This window comes from Balaenoptera acutorostrata, chromosome 14, assembly GCF_949987535.1.
Source record: "Balaenoptera acutorostrata chromosome 14, mBalAcu1.1, whole genome shotgun sequence".
In the NCBI taxonomy this organism is placed as follows: Eukaryota; Metazoa; Chordata; class Mammalia; order Artiodactyla; family Balaenopteridae; genus Balaenoptera; species Balaenoptera acutorostrata.
In genome coordinates this window covers 21,337,972-21,352,448 of record NC_080077.1, presented here as the reverse complement: position 1 = coordinate 21,352,448, position 14,477 = coordinate 21,337,972, and the positions used below count along the sequence as shown (strand labels likewise).

The window sequence follows — 14,477 nt, the reverse complement described above, 5'->3', positions numbered from 1 at the left end:
TCCATACTTTATTCAGATTTCCTTAGTTTTTACTTAGAGGCCTGTTTCTGTCCCAGGAGCCCATCCAGGACACCACATACATTTAGTTGTCAGGTTTCCTTAGGATCCTCTAGGCTGTGGCAGTTTTTCAGACTTTCCTTGTTTTGTTATGACATTCACAGCTTTGAGAAATATTGGTCAGGTATTTTGTAGGATGTCCCACTATTGGAATTTGCCTGATGTTTTTCTTAGGACAAGACTGGGGTTATGGGTTTTTGGGAGGAAGATCACAGAGGTAAAGTGCCATTTTCATCACATCATATCAGGAGCACACACTATGAATATGATTTATGACTGTTAATGTCCACCTTGATCACCTGGTTGAGGCAGTGTTTTTCAGATGTCCCCATTGTAAAGCTACTCTTTTTCCGCCTTTTCCATATCGTACTTCTGGGGAGAAAGTCACTATGAGCAGCTGGTACTTAAGGAGTGGGAAGTTAGGCTTCTACTCCTTGAGGGTGGAGTATCTGCACAAGTTATTAGGAATTCTTCTGAAGGAGAGCCTATCTCTTCACCACTTACGTATCCAACCATTTATTGCTATGGACTCATGGCGGGGGATGTTGTTTTGGGGTGTTTTGTTTGTTTCTACTTCAGGTTGTAATCTAATACTACTTCATTTTGTTGTTCAAGTTGCTCCTCCTTTGGCTTTGGGAGCTCTTTCTGTTGGCTCCTGCATTTCTTTGACATTCCCCATCAATGTAGGTCTTTTTTTCACCCTCCCTTTTCGAGCACTTTCTACCTTTTAAGCCTCAGCCTTATTTTTCAAGATACCACTAACCTCACATGATAAACACTTTATCTGTTCATCTTTCCTCACCGGAATGCCGGTTCCTTGAGGGCAATGTCTTGGCGGTGCTTTTGGCCACGCAGTTTCCTCAGCACTTGTGCGGACGCTAGGTTAGTATCGAGCAAACGAACGAATGAATGAATGAACCGGGATGGCGTTTAAAGCTCACTGGAAAGGGCTGAATCCCGGTGGGTTCTGGGAAGGCGGTGCTCAGCCTCGGGGGGACCCGCAGCCTCCTCGCCGGCCGCCGACAGGGTCGCGCGGCAGGTGCAGAGCCGGCCGGAGCCCCTCGCAGTCACCCCAACACTCAGAACCGTGCGGGAAACGCACCGGCACGGCCCGCAAACGTCACCAGCGCAGGGGGGATCCCGGCGGAAAGTCCCGCGCCTTTGGGCCACGCCCCCGGCGCTAGGGGGCGCCAAGGAGGAGGGGGCTAGGAAAAGGGGTGACTTGCCTCGAGCGGCGCCCTCCGCGGCTCTCCGCTCCTCTGCCCAGAGCATCCGGGGGCGCACAGGAGGGGGAGGAAGCGGGAGCGGGTCCGCCGGGCTCCCAGTGGTCCGGAGCGCCCTGGCTGCTGGCGGGGCGGGGTGGGGCGGGGCGCGCGGGGAGCCGGCGCCGCCGTCCGGGGGCGGGGCCTGGTCCCCTACTGTGGGAGCTTCCGACGCCCGGGGTGCCGGGCCGGCGCCCAGATGCGGCGGCGGCGGCGGCGCGAAGCTAGGGCGGTCGCAGAGGAGCCGCTGGAGGCGCCGGGAGACCATCCGCCAGGAGTCGCGCCACAGGTTTCCATCCTCGCCCGGCGCCCAGCGCGGCACGGACGCCCACTGGAGAGGGCTTCTCGGTTCGCACGCGCCGTCCCGTTCCTGGTTTGTGTTTCTCCCCTTGGGTCTCTTTTTCTCTCGTTCACCGCCCGTAGGAGCGAGGACGCGCCCCTCTAGGCTGTGCGCTGAGAGCTGCGGAGCGACTCGCTTGGTCGTGGACACGAGGGATGCCTTTGGGGGGATGTTGGGTCTCTTGCCGCCTCTCGGCACGTCGGGGAACACGGCATTTGGGTTCCTAATACCGAGCGGAGTGATTGCTTTTTCTCCCAGTGGACAAGGGACTGCGCATTTAGGGCTTCATAGAAATGATTTCAGAGATAACCTGTTGTAGGCTTTCCTTATACAGTATCCACCCAAGACTACTTTTGTTTTTGAGTCGAAAGGCTGATTTTTTTTTTTTTTTAATTAGTGGAGGCATTACTTCGGTTTGATCATCTGTTCACTTCCTATTAGGTTGCACTTTCTCAAAAATACCAGACTGGGGACTTCTTGACTTGAACTTGGCAGTATGACTCAGGAGCCAAGAAATACGGAGAAGTTGATACCGCCTTGAAATAGTTCCTTCCAAGCCCACATAAGACTGTTTTCTTTTTAGAAGAATGGGGGCAACAGGTAGTGGCAGCGCCTAGAAGCACCACACCGTCCCAAGAGGGAATTCTATCTAGACTCGGCTCATAGTAGCCGAGGTCTGTATTACTTCCTGTGGTTCTCACGCACTTGTTTAAGCCGTTTCTCAGCAAAGGGAGTTGTTATTTCCACACGGGTATCCAAAAATGAGTCACAGCGCTGCTCTCTTAATTGTGAGACTTCGTTAATGAACTTTTGAAAAGTGAGGTTTGCTCTGGCTGTATTTAAAATAAGATTAAGATGTGAAATGCAGGCGCTGCTAACTGGGGCTGGTGGTATAGGAAGTAACAGTTTAAAGTTTTGTTTCCAAGAGCACCTGTTGGTACAGCATACCAGCTAGGGTCACTAGACTGATGTAAGATAACCATTAAAATCATGTGCTTTGCCACAGAGGCCCAAGAGAAAATTAATTTCATTATTCAATAACTGGTTTGTTATTACTTTCATTGGGATGGTGTTGTAGAAGTATGTCACATTACGTAGTGATTGTATGTCACTCTGAATCAAGATATTTTGGACAGTTTGTCTTTAGTAAATTAGTGCCACATGAAAAGTTGTGAAGATGGTGGATACCAGTTGGAGCTAAGAAATTAAAATGTTGAAGCTGATACGTCTGTTGCAGCTGGTTAGCAGCTCTTAGGAAGGGATACAATAGAGAAGTGGACAGCATCTCTTTTGGAGCTGAGTTGAGCTGAATTCAGCCCAGCAGACAGTCATTGGGCACCTTCTCTGTGCCAGTCTCTTTACCGAGCTCTGGTTATACAGTTGAGAATAAGACAGGATCTTGCTGACAAGGACCCTAAAGACTGGTGTAGAAGGCTGGCAAATCCACTGGAAAATCTAATAGAAGGTGAGTGCAATGACAAATCTATGCCCACAGTAGAGCCTCTGTCCCAATATGACTGAAGTTCTTGCAGATCTGGGATTTTCAATGAAGTGCGTCATCATTGCTGGAAGAACGAGGAAGGTTTTGGGTTTAATCATCCACTTGTCTTTGTAGGCAGCCTGTTGAGCTTATTCGTCAGTGTTTCATTCAATAAGTGATTTAAAAATATATTAATTAGAAAGGCGTGATTTTTAGAGATTCTGAATTGACTATATTTCATATTATCTAATAACCATGTAAAAATAAGTCTAGCCTGTTATTACCCCTAGGCAATCACAGGCATTTTTAAGTGACTGATTAATGGCATATAACGTTATAACTCCATATTGAAGCAACTTTCTGATCACTGTTTTTATAGTTCAAATCAACCTTTTCTAACGCAGTATAGCTGTATGACTCAAAATGAGTAAATCCACTGTTGGGACTGGAATCTGCTGAGGTGCTTTTGGACCTCATACCAGAATATATTCAATTTCTCCAATTCCATAAGATATCCAACTAGTGAGGGAAACAGTGGTAAATTGGAGACAACTTTACCTTAATTTCCATACTTTATTTCTCTCTCAAGAGCCTCAACATTACTTTTTCTATGAGAAAGGGTTGAGTGTGATCTTCATCATTGTACTCCCTGAACTTGGCACAGGCTTCAGTCATGATAAGTGTTAGGAAGTAAGTATTAATTAAATAATGAAGCTTAATGTAAGAGGAGGAGTCATCAGCATATGGAGGGCTAGACCACCCAGCAGAAGGATCAGCCTGTTTGGGGGTGGACACCAGCTGGGGAGGGGGCCTGGAGAGACAGGCTGGGCCAGGTCACGAAGGTCCGTATGTCATGTAGGAGCTCTCAGTTTATCCTGTAAAGGACTTTAATCAATCGAATGATATTGTCAGATACCTGTTTTAAAAAGACAACTTAGAATCAAGAGAGAGAATAGATTGGATGAGAGTGGCACTGGCCTTAGGGAGACACAGAGGAGATTGTTGTAATATTTAAGATGAGGGGCTTCCCTGGTGGCACAGTGGTTGAGAGTCTGCCTGCCAGTGCAGGGGACACGGGTTCGAGCCCTGGTCTGGGAAGATCTCACATGCCGCGGAGCGACTGGGCCCGTGAGCCATAATTACTGAGCCTGCGCGTCTGGAGCCTGTGCTCCGCAACAGGAGAGGCCGCGACAGTGAGAGGCCCGCGCACCGCGATGAAGAGTGGCCCCCGCTTGCCGCAACTAGAGAAAGCCCTCGCACAGAAACGAAGACCCAACACAGCCATAAATAAATAAATTAATTAATTAAAAATTTTTTAAAAAAAAGATGAGAAATTAAAGAAGACTTGAGTCAAGTAGCGACAGTGAAGAATGGAAAAGAGGGAAGGAGCTGACAGATGTTTAGTAGGTGGAACCTGGCCACAGAACCCAGAAGTGGGCAATGAGGGAGGGGGAGGAGGTTAGGATGACTCCCACGTTTCTAGTTAACGACTAAGGTAGGAACATAAATGGAAGAGTTGGTTTGGTTTCAAGGATGATGAGGAGCTCACACAATGTTTGGCATATAGTCAGTACTCATGAAAAATTTTTGAATACTAATAATAGCTAAAATTTATTGAGTGCGTATTATGTTCTAGGCACTATTCTAGGCTCATTACATGAATCAAGTCTTTTACTCCTTATTGCAATTCTGTGAGATAGGTACTATAGTTAACTACTTTTCACTGGTGAAGGAAGTGCAGTGTTAGTAATTGTCAGAGCCAGGAAATTGATCCCAAGCATCAGGCTCCAGACCTTGCTTTCTTTTAAAAATTTTTTTGATGTGATCTTTATTTTATATTAGAGTTGATTTACAATTTTGTGTTAGTTTCAGGTGTACAGCAGAGTGATTCAGTTATACATATACATAATATCAATTCTTTTTCAGATTCTTTTCCCGTATAGGTTATTACATAATATTGAGTAGAGTTCCCTGTGCTATACAGTAGGTCCTTGTTGATTATCTATTTTATATATAGTAGTGTGTATATGTTAATCCCAAACTCCCCATTTATCCCTCCTCCTCACCTTTCCCCTTTGCAGACCTTGCATTCTTAACCACTCTGCTCTGATACGGTGTCTTTATGAATGAACGAGTGAATGAATGAATGAATGATGTTTTGGACACTGTGGTGAACTCAAAGTAGAGTCACTCTCCTGACCCTGACAATTCTCCCTCAACCAGGAATAGCCCAATCAATACATGAGATGGGGTTCCCTCTGGTCCTATTGTGCTGTGGCACCCCTCCCCCCCCCCCACCTTCACCCCAAGAAATACCTGGTTGGTCTAGGAATAATCCTAGAATAATCAGAACATTTCTCCTGGGAATTTAAAACATTTTAATGGAGTGACTGAAGGTTCCCACAGCTTCCACACAACTGTCCTCAAGAGTTGCTTCAGTTCAGCGCTTTGTGTTTCTTAGATGCACTCACTATTTTGTTGCTAAGATCTGTAGTATCGCTCCCATGGGGAAGCAGAAAGGCTGGCCAGGGGGTATTACTCTACAGAGCAGAGTCTGGTGGTAGAAGATTTACTAACAGATGCAGGCAGGTCCATAACAACTCCAGATCTTATACTCCTGGTTTATAATCTGCCTTCTGGGGCCTATTTTGTTCTGGTTTTACCCCAAAGCAGGTACTTACCAGCCCCTCCTGCTTCTAACTTCCAGAGTCTTGGTAAGTGAAGCTGTCCCTGTTGTGTCCCCTGTTTTCTTGATTTTTGCTGAGCAAAATGATTCAGGTTTCCTGGTTCGGGCCCTCATTTCTATTTTCGGGTCGATTCCTTTGGTCCCGACAAAGATATTTTTGACTAACAACCCGACCTCCCCCCCTTAAAAAAAAAAATCTGACCCCAACTTTTCACTATTCTCATCATTTCATGATTCAGCCTACCTTGGCATGGAATAATTCTCTGAGTTTTCTTCAGCAAGCACGGTCTAATTCTTTTTTTCCTCGGGGGCCTCTACTTTGGACCATGTAAGGATTATAGACGTTGAATTAATGTTGTACCTAAACGAATCAGCAAACTCACTGAAAGTTTGAAGTTTTAAAATGTTCAAATATCTAAAACTTGAAGTTTTGAAATGTTTTCTCCACATACAAACAAAATGTTTCATTCAGCATTTCTTTAGCTTTACCAGGAAATCTAGACATTTATTATATGAGACTGACATGAAGCCTTCCGGGATGATCCAGTCCACATGTTTACCCCTTGGTCTAAATTCCTCTATGCCTGCCTGTAATTCATTCAGTGCTCAGAGAACAATAAAGGGAAGGGTTTTGGTTAATATTTCATGTGGGTTTGTCTGGCCTCCTCATTTTGACTGTGGTTTCCCTGAGAGCGGAGAATTGCCAGAGTTAGGGGCTCTGGTAGGTCTCTAAGCCTCCTCCGAGTGCTAACCATTCTGTGACTTTTGCTGATAATGAAACCATCTGTCAGGGTAAGTCATTTGCTGGTCACTCCTTCTGAGTCTGTGGATACCAGACATTATCTGTGTATCTCATTCACGTTCTTTGTAAGGGTCAATAATTTGGTAATTTTTAGTAGGGAGAAGTTTTAGGATTGGTAATTTCCAGTTATCTTTCTTGAGCTAATTAAATGTTTTCAGTTAATGTACTTTTTTTTTCTTTTTAGTGGATACGGTATCAAGGTAATCCAGAAATAAGAAGTTGCTTAGAAAAGTGTTCCCCATTTTGTATACCCAATTGTTTTACTTGTTTCTCTGTTCAAAGATATAAAATGACATTTCATTGCTCATTGCATAACTTTTTGGGTAATCATGTGAATTCCGACTTTTCAGAGTAGTGGAAATAACTCTACTGCTATCTTCATATGGAAAAAGAGTGAACAAGGATTGTTCTCACTTCTGTTTCAGTTTCAGGGTTGCAGCAATGCATGTCTCACCTCCTGGGTTTTTTGTTTTTTTTAAATTTTCTATTATGTGCCTGGGTGTATTGACTAGTGACACAAATCTTTTAATTTCAGATAAAGTCAGGCACAATGTGTAAGCTGAATTGTATAATATTAGTAGATATCCCACTTCTTCTTCCCCCCTTCCCTGATTATCACATGGTAAGCTAAGATATAGAGATGTCAGCTGACAAGACTGTACAGTTCTTCATTACTTACAAAGTACTCTCATGGATATTTTCTCCTTTAATTCTCATAAAAGCCTGGCAAAACAGATATAATAAGTATTATTACTGTTGTTGTCTGTATTCAAATTCTATAGATGAGGAAGGAGACCCTGGGAGAGATGAAGGGACCACCCAACGTTACCCAAGAAGTAAGGTGCAGAGGCCCAGTACGCTGTGCTCTCACTACTTGACTAAAAGAGGCAAGTCCAGTACCTTAGGTCAGGTTTCCTGGAAACAAACTCTGAGATTTGCACACAAGAAATTTATTGGGAGGTGCCCTGGGAATAACACTTGGCAGGGAGGGAGGACAGCAGAATTATGCAAGGGAGGAATTAACTGCAGTGCATGTACAATGGTGGTCTCAACGGTAGGGAACTTTGGAGGTGGGATGGCCCTTCAGAATCGTTCTGCCACCAGGAAGCAAGGGAGCTGGTCACTGTATCCCCAGCATCATGTGGCCTGCATTCAGGCAGAAAGTGTAATCGTGGACAGAGCAACTCCCTTTAGTCAAGGGCAATTCCTGGAGCTGTGAACCTTCCGCAACCAATGTTCCTGGCAGCTGGGGGAACAAGGGCCTTGGTCGTGAAGGGATCTGAGTATCACATCATCCACTACATTTCTCTGGAAGACAGCGTTCTCCTCTACGAGGGCCTCGCTGTTTCTTTCTAACCCAGATCATTGCCCTGATGAGTGAAGCCCAGAAAGCTGGCATTTTGTCCAAGGCCCTTAAGGATTTCAAATAGCTAACCAGAGAGCAAGAAGACAGTAGCCTTAACCCTGGGAAGATTAGGAGCAGAAGAGCCAGGTGAGGGTGGGCTAGGATGAGTGGGGCGGGGTGCATAGTAGAGAACGCTAAGCCAACACCCAGGCTGTCCAGACCACCGGCAGAAGTGCTGGTCTTCGCTGCAGTTCAAGGCTTTACCCTTGTTAAATGGTAAACAATTTTGTGATATTAAGCTACATTTTCTCTCTCTTCTCTCCATCCTCCCCTTTCCCTTTTTTATAAGCCTTTGACAGGCCCCAAACTGGTCCAGTGAATCTCAGTATGTAGCCTGTAGGTTATAAGATCAGAATTGCCTGGGATATTTTAAAACATCCTCTATGAACAAACAAACAACAACAAAAAGAAAACAGAAAAGGAAGTCCAGGCCAACATTCAAGATCTACTAGAACAGAATCTTTAAAAGTGGAGCCCATGAATTGACATTTTCCACACATTTTCCCCAGATGATTTTGATCCATGCTATAGTTTAAGAACCATTGCCCTGAACCATTATGCCCTTGAGGGTGACCAAGCCTACTGGAATTTTTCAGATTAGCAAGAAGCCATGGGAACTGTGGAACAGAGGAGCACCTGAGCCTTAATCCCAGCAGGCTTGATATAGTGATATTCACCCCTTGTCTTTCATAGCATATTCCTGGTGTGGCCAGTGGAGAGCCTGGTCCAAACTCCTTGGCTGGCTTCCGACCAGGATTGCTGGAGAGAGAGAGATGTTTCTGGCTTGGCTTTTTACTATCTTGATAACTGGGGGAGAGATGCCAAATTCCTGGAATAGTTGTAGATAAAAGTAGGTGGGGGGGGGAAAGCAGTGAATTTATAGGAATGAGTAAACTTTCTAGGAGAATAAGATTTTCCAGAAAAATCTTATGCCAGATGAAACTTTGAGGTGCTGTCTTAAAGCTTTAAATGACTATCTAATAGCATGAGACAGATAACTATGTCAGGAAAATATATTATCTGATTCATTGAAATAGGGAATAATTATTTTTCTTCAAAAGGAAAAGCACTGAATTTGAGTCAGGTCATTGTAGGAAATGTTAGTCACCTAAAGAATAATCTGGTAAAACTCCTAGCACATATTGATATGTTTGGTTCACTCCTGCAGCACCAAATTGCTCTAGTTCCTATACCTTCAATGCTTTATGACTTTGCTCAGGTTGTCTCTGCCTGGTCCCTTCCCCTTCTCCTTGCCCAGCTAACCCCTGTTAAACCATTTAGAATCAGCTCAGACATCACCTTCTCTAGGAAGCCTTCCCTTCCCCTTATCCAGTTGAGTTCACCATTTTCTACTGAGCTCAGAAAGTAAACCCATATATCCCCCTATTATTACATTTTTTATCATTATCCTCCCTACCAGCCTGTGAGCACCTTGAGGGCAATGACTGTCTTCTTCATCTTGGTGTACAAGACACCTACCCTCATCAAAAATGATTGAAAGAAAGAATCAGTCTAGCAAGCATAGTTATTCAACAGATATTCATTGAGGCTCTTCTATTAGCTGGACACTTTGGGGTGCATGGCAAACACAGTAAGTACAGCACTTGATCCCATGGAGCTTATTGGCAAGCAAAGAAGACAAGCAATGAAACAATTAACAATAGAATATGATGAATATTAAGAAAGAGGAGGTATCAGAAAGTGTGAGATCATGGAGTCAGGAACGCAGCTTAATCTAAGGTCAGAGAAAGTGTCCCACTCTTACGAAACACAATTTATATAAAAATAGAAGCTATGAGCCTGGCTTTGGTTATAAGACAAGGGACCTCTTTTTAAACAAAGGAAGATCTTTTGTCTAGTTCAAAACTGACCAATCCTTCACATGCATGTGTGTGGGTGTGGTGTGTGTGTATAGTATGTGAGTGCACATACTGGCAAAGAGAGAACAAGAAAATGACTCCTTCATTTATTGAATAAAATAGATGCTAAGGAACAGAGAAAGAAGTTTCTGTGTGTCTCTTTCAATGTGCCATTGCTAGACGCTAATTTGTTAATATTTTAATATGTAATATACAGTAAAATGATGTAAACTTAAAGCTTTGAGAATCATGAGTTTATATTATAGCTTCTTAAGAGTTAATTTTAAGAATCTGATGATTATGGCCTAGGAGGGTGCTTGACAGATTTGCCTTTGGGTCTTATTATAGACCAAGTTTGGAGAACATTTGCTTAGAGGTCAGTGTCTTCTCTGACTTCTCATCTTTCCACTTCACTTTCTCGGCTCTGCTGAGAGAGGATGCAGCACTGGTGTCGCAGTTGGTAGCCTCTTCCTGGCTTAGCAGCTCAACTCATGCTAATTCCCCAATGGATGCTAATACCATCCATTGGGGAATTCCCTGGGAGTCCAGTGGTTAGGACTTGGCACTTTCACCGCCAAAGCCCAGGTTCAGTCCCTGGTTCAAAAAAAGAAAGAAAGAATACCATCCATTTGGCTGATTGCAGGGAAGGGAGGATTAAGTCATTATGGAGCAGCATTTACTAGATGTAGATGGAGGTGTAGAATGCTCTGCTGTATCTCATTTAAGTCAATGTAAACACATCTACACCATCCAGCATCTCAAAACAACGTTGATACTAAAAACTGGAATTAAAGACTATAGTGCAAGTGAAAATATAACTCAGACTTGAAGTGTGAATGTTAAGTGAATGGACATGTGATGTCCTATGATGACCATTTGCAATGTTTTCTCACATCTTTACTTCCATGCTTTGGCATATTCCTTGGTATTGCAAGTATAACTCAATTCATGTTCTAATTTTTTTCTTGCTTTTACTATAAATACTGTATATAGGGAATATATGAATGGTGAGGAAATAATTCTAAACGTTTGTTCTTACACTTTCTATTTTGCATAGTTCGAGCTTGGTTTATTGCTGCAGTGTAGGTGGGTGACGAGTTTAACCACTGTGAATCCAATTGAATACTTTTGTAAATTAGTTCAACTTTTATGTTTTCATTGAGAATGAGAATTTTTTAATAAAAAGCTATGGTGGTGGACTGTAATATTTTTCTCCTTTTGGAAATGTAGAGAATGAAGCTTATCCCTTAAAGAGTCAAAACTGTAGTAGTGTCAACTCATCTGAAAAGATTAACAGTTCGTAGAAGAAAATTCCATGTAGTCAGCATAATTTTGTTGTTGTTTAATTAGAAAATTTCTCAAGGTATTAATTGCCCTTTGCTGAAACTTAGAGTGCCACGAACATTTTCTCCTTTCTGTTGACATCTAGATACCTACACCTACCACTGACAGCAGCATAAACACAATAAGTATTTTCAATTTTATTCTTTCCATCTAGTAACTAAAGCATCGATAAACATTGTATTGTGATTTTTTCCCCCTCATTTTTGTCTAAGTTAATAAGTCTAAATTAGTATCTTATTTTTAATTTGTATTTATTTGCTGAAGAGCAGATACTATCATTTCATATTTTTATTGAGAATATTTTACCTCCTGTGATTGTCTTTCTGTATATTTTCCTCAATATATTTTGTCATGTTATTTTCTTATCAGTTGAGGTTTTCTATTCACACAATTTTGTGTACCTACCTAATGTCTATTATGTTTTGTGCAAATATTTTCTTCCAATCTCTTGCTTTAATTTTTAATATTTATTATTCTTTTTTGTTGCATAGAGATTTCAAATTTTATATAATCAGATTTGGTTGTCTTTTTCTTTGAGAGTTCTTCCACAACCTCAAATCCCATAGAAAGTTATTATCCCAGAGTACTGATAAATATTCCACTTTATTTTCTATTAATACTTCTGTTACTGATGTTTGCATTTTTAATTCTTTGATGTTCTTGAGGTATATTATGGGGTCTTTGGTAAGGGTTAGAGAGAAATACATTCTTGCTAGTCAATTACATCACTCTAGTTGCTTAAATTTTTTCCTCCCCTATTATTTTTTGATGGCTGCTTCTTCATAAACTAACATTTTATATATAATTGGTCTATTTCTCCATGTTTTATTTGTGTCCATTTATCTAATTTTCAGGTTGGCAAAAGTATCACGCTTTTCATTATTGTCTTATAATAGGTGTTAATATCTGCTAGGGCTTCCCCCGCTTCACCAGTGCTGTGTTCTTTTCAATTTCTAAAAAAATTAATTATTTATTATTTGAGCTTTATTTTAGGATCACTTTCTTTTTCAGATTTTTTTTAACCCTGGCAGGAATTTTGGATTTAGTTCAGTCAAAATATTAACTTGAGGAGAGTTTCAGATTCCACTTATAAATGTGTATAAGTGTTAATTCTAAAGCAGAACCTGTAAAGAGATGTTTACATGAGAAAGAGAGAGAGAAAGAAGTGAGCAGACAAGACGGAGGATTCCTAAAGAGTTCCTGCTTAGCGCCAAGCCAAACTCATAAATCACACCATTGCCCTTTGGATTAGTGTTTTCGATATCTAGAAAGCCTTTTTTCTTCCTTCCTGCTTTCTTCCCTCCCACCCTCCTTTTCTCCATCTCTTCCTGCCCTCCTTCTTTCCTCTTTCTCTCTCTAGTTTTTAGTTTCATCAAACTTACTCATACATAATTAGAGTCAACTAGTTCCATAAAACATTTAATGAAAAATAAAAGTCTAATGACAAAAAGTCTGTTTAATTTCCCCCTTCCGAAAGGCAGCTACTTTCGACTATTTTTGCTGTTTCTTTTAGTATTTATATTCATGTCTCTAAATAACATGCTTCTGTTACTATTTCTTGATTGTTTTTTGTTTTGTTTTAGGCATGACCTATTGCCTGCTCTGTATGGAAGATGGTGTTTTAGCTCATTTTCACACCTCTTTTCCCCAGACACGCACCCTTTCTGTCCCCTCCTCCCATCCTCCCAACACAATTCCATTATAATTTGTTAGATCAGTATTCCATGATTGTATTTTTATGATTATGAAAATGCTAATCACAGCTGAGCCATGTACTATATCATGATTACTTTCCTGTAACTACATAATGTTTTTTCTGGAAGTTAATTGGTTTTTATTGTTGTTGTTAGTTTCATTTACACTCACAACCTACTCAACCCCAAATTGTCTAAATCTCTGCTTAAGCAATTTTGACCCATCAGGAATTCTATCAGTTTCATTTTTCTGAAGAAATCTCTCCTGCCACCTGCTCACCTAATCTAGACAGATATCTTTTTAGCCAGGTTCATAGTTACCATCTTAGAGTTTCCCTTTGCCATCATCCTGGAATGCCTTTGCCTCTCTCCTCTGTTAGAACTCATGTTAGGATTCTTTATTTTGTATCTTTTCTGCTTCACTTCCTTATTTCCTGAGAAAGAGAACATAGATATAAAAAATTTTGAGACTCTGTAAATCTGAAAATGTCTTTATTTTACTCTCACATTTGATTGATGGTTTGACTGAATTCTGGGTTGAAAATCCATCTTCCTCAAAAGTTTAAAAGGCATTTTTCCATTAGTTTTTTTTAAAATAAATTTTTATTTATTTTTATTTTTGGCTCTGTTGGGTCTTCATTGCTGAGCGTGGGCTTTCTCTAGTTGCGGCAAGCAGGGGCTACTCTTTGTCGTGGTGCGTGGACTTCTAATTGCGGTGGCTTCTCTTGTTGCCGAGCACGGGCTCTAGGCATGCAGGCTTCAGTAGTTGTGGCTCGCGGGCTCAGCAGCTGTGGCTTGTGGGCTCTAGAGCGCAGGCTCAGTAGTTCTGCCGCACGGGCCCAGCTGCTCCGCGGCATGTGGGATCCTCCCAGACCAGGGCTCGAACCTGTGCCCCTGCATTGGCAGGTGGATTCTTAACCACCGTGCCACCAGGGAAGTCCCATGTTCCATTAGTTTTAAGTGTTTTGACCTTTAATGTTTTGTAGGTGATCTGTTTCTCTCTCTCTCTCCTTGTTTAATGTCCTCTCTCTGCAATTCCTATTATTTGGAATTTGAACTTAAAGGATTGGACCCCTAAATTCCTCATCTTTTCTGTTATTTTTTACTTCTTTTTCTTTCTTTCTACTTTATGGAAAACGGTCTTCCGTTCTCCTGCCTATAGGACATAGGTCAGTGTGCTGGATGGTAGGTGAACAGAGGGCTTGGAGGTCCAACATTCCCTATAAAAACATTCACTTAATCCTCCTCTCTCCAGGTGGGTATCTCTAACCCAGTCTAGATTCAGAGTCTAGCCTTGCTCCTCTCCTGCCAGGGTAGGACAGGCGATGGTGGATACACTCACTTGTTAAAAAGGCTTCTAACCAAACATATTTGTTGTTACCCTGCCACCATCACCTCCTTTTCCGTAAGTACTCAGCCTTCAATTCTGGTTCCTGAGCCTTTGAGTACTTACTTATGGTGTAATCATTTCTTGGCATTCTCCACTCTTTGCTTAGGATTCAACTTTCTTGTATCTGCTGAGCTAGTTGTCACTTGCCCATTTGCTTT

The 14,477-nt window shown here is 42.0% G+C and overlaps 1 protein-coding gene across 1 annotated transcript in view; it reads left to right on the top strand.

The window, feature by feature from the left end:
* The first annotated feature begins 1,526 nt into the window (after positions 1–1,526).
* STX11 (syntaxin 11) overlaps positions 1,527–14,477 on the top strand; it is a 31,514-nt gene continuing 18,563 nt past the window's right edge. Inside the window, exon 1 of the mRNA XM_007171327.2 lies at positions 1,527–1,692. The gene's annotated coding sequence lies outside the window, so the exon portion shown is untranslated. The remainder of the gene's footprint in view (positions 1,693–14,477) is intronic.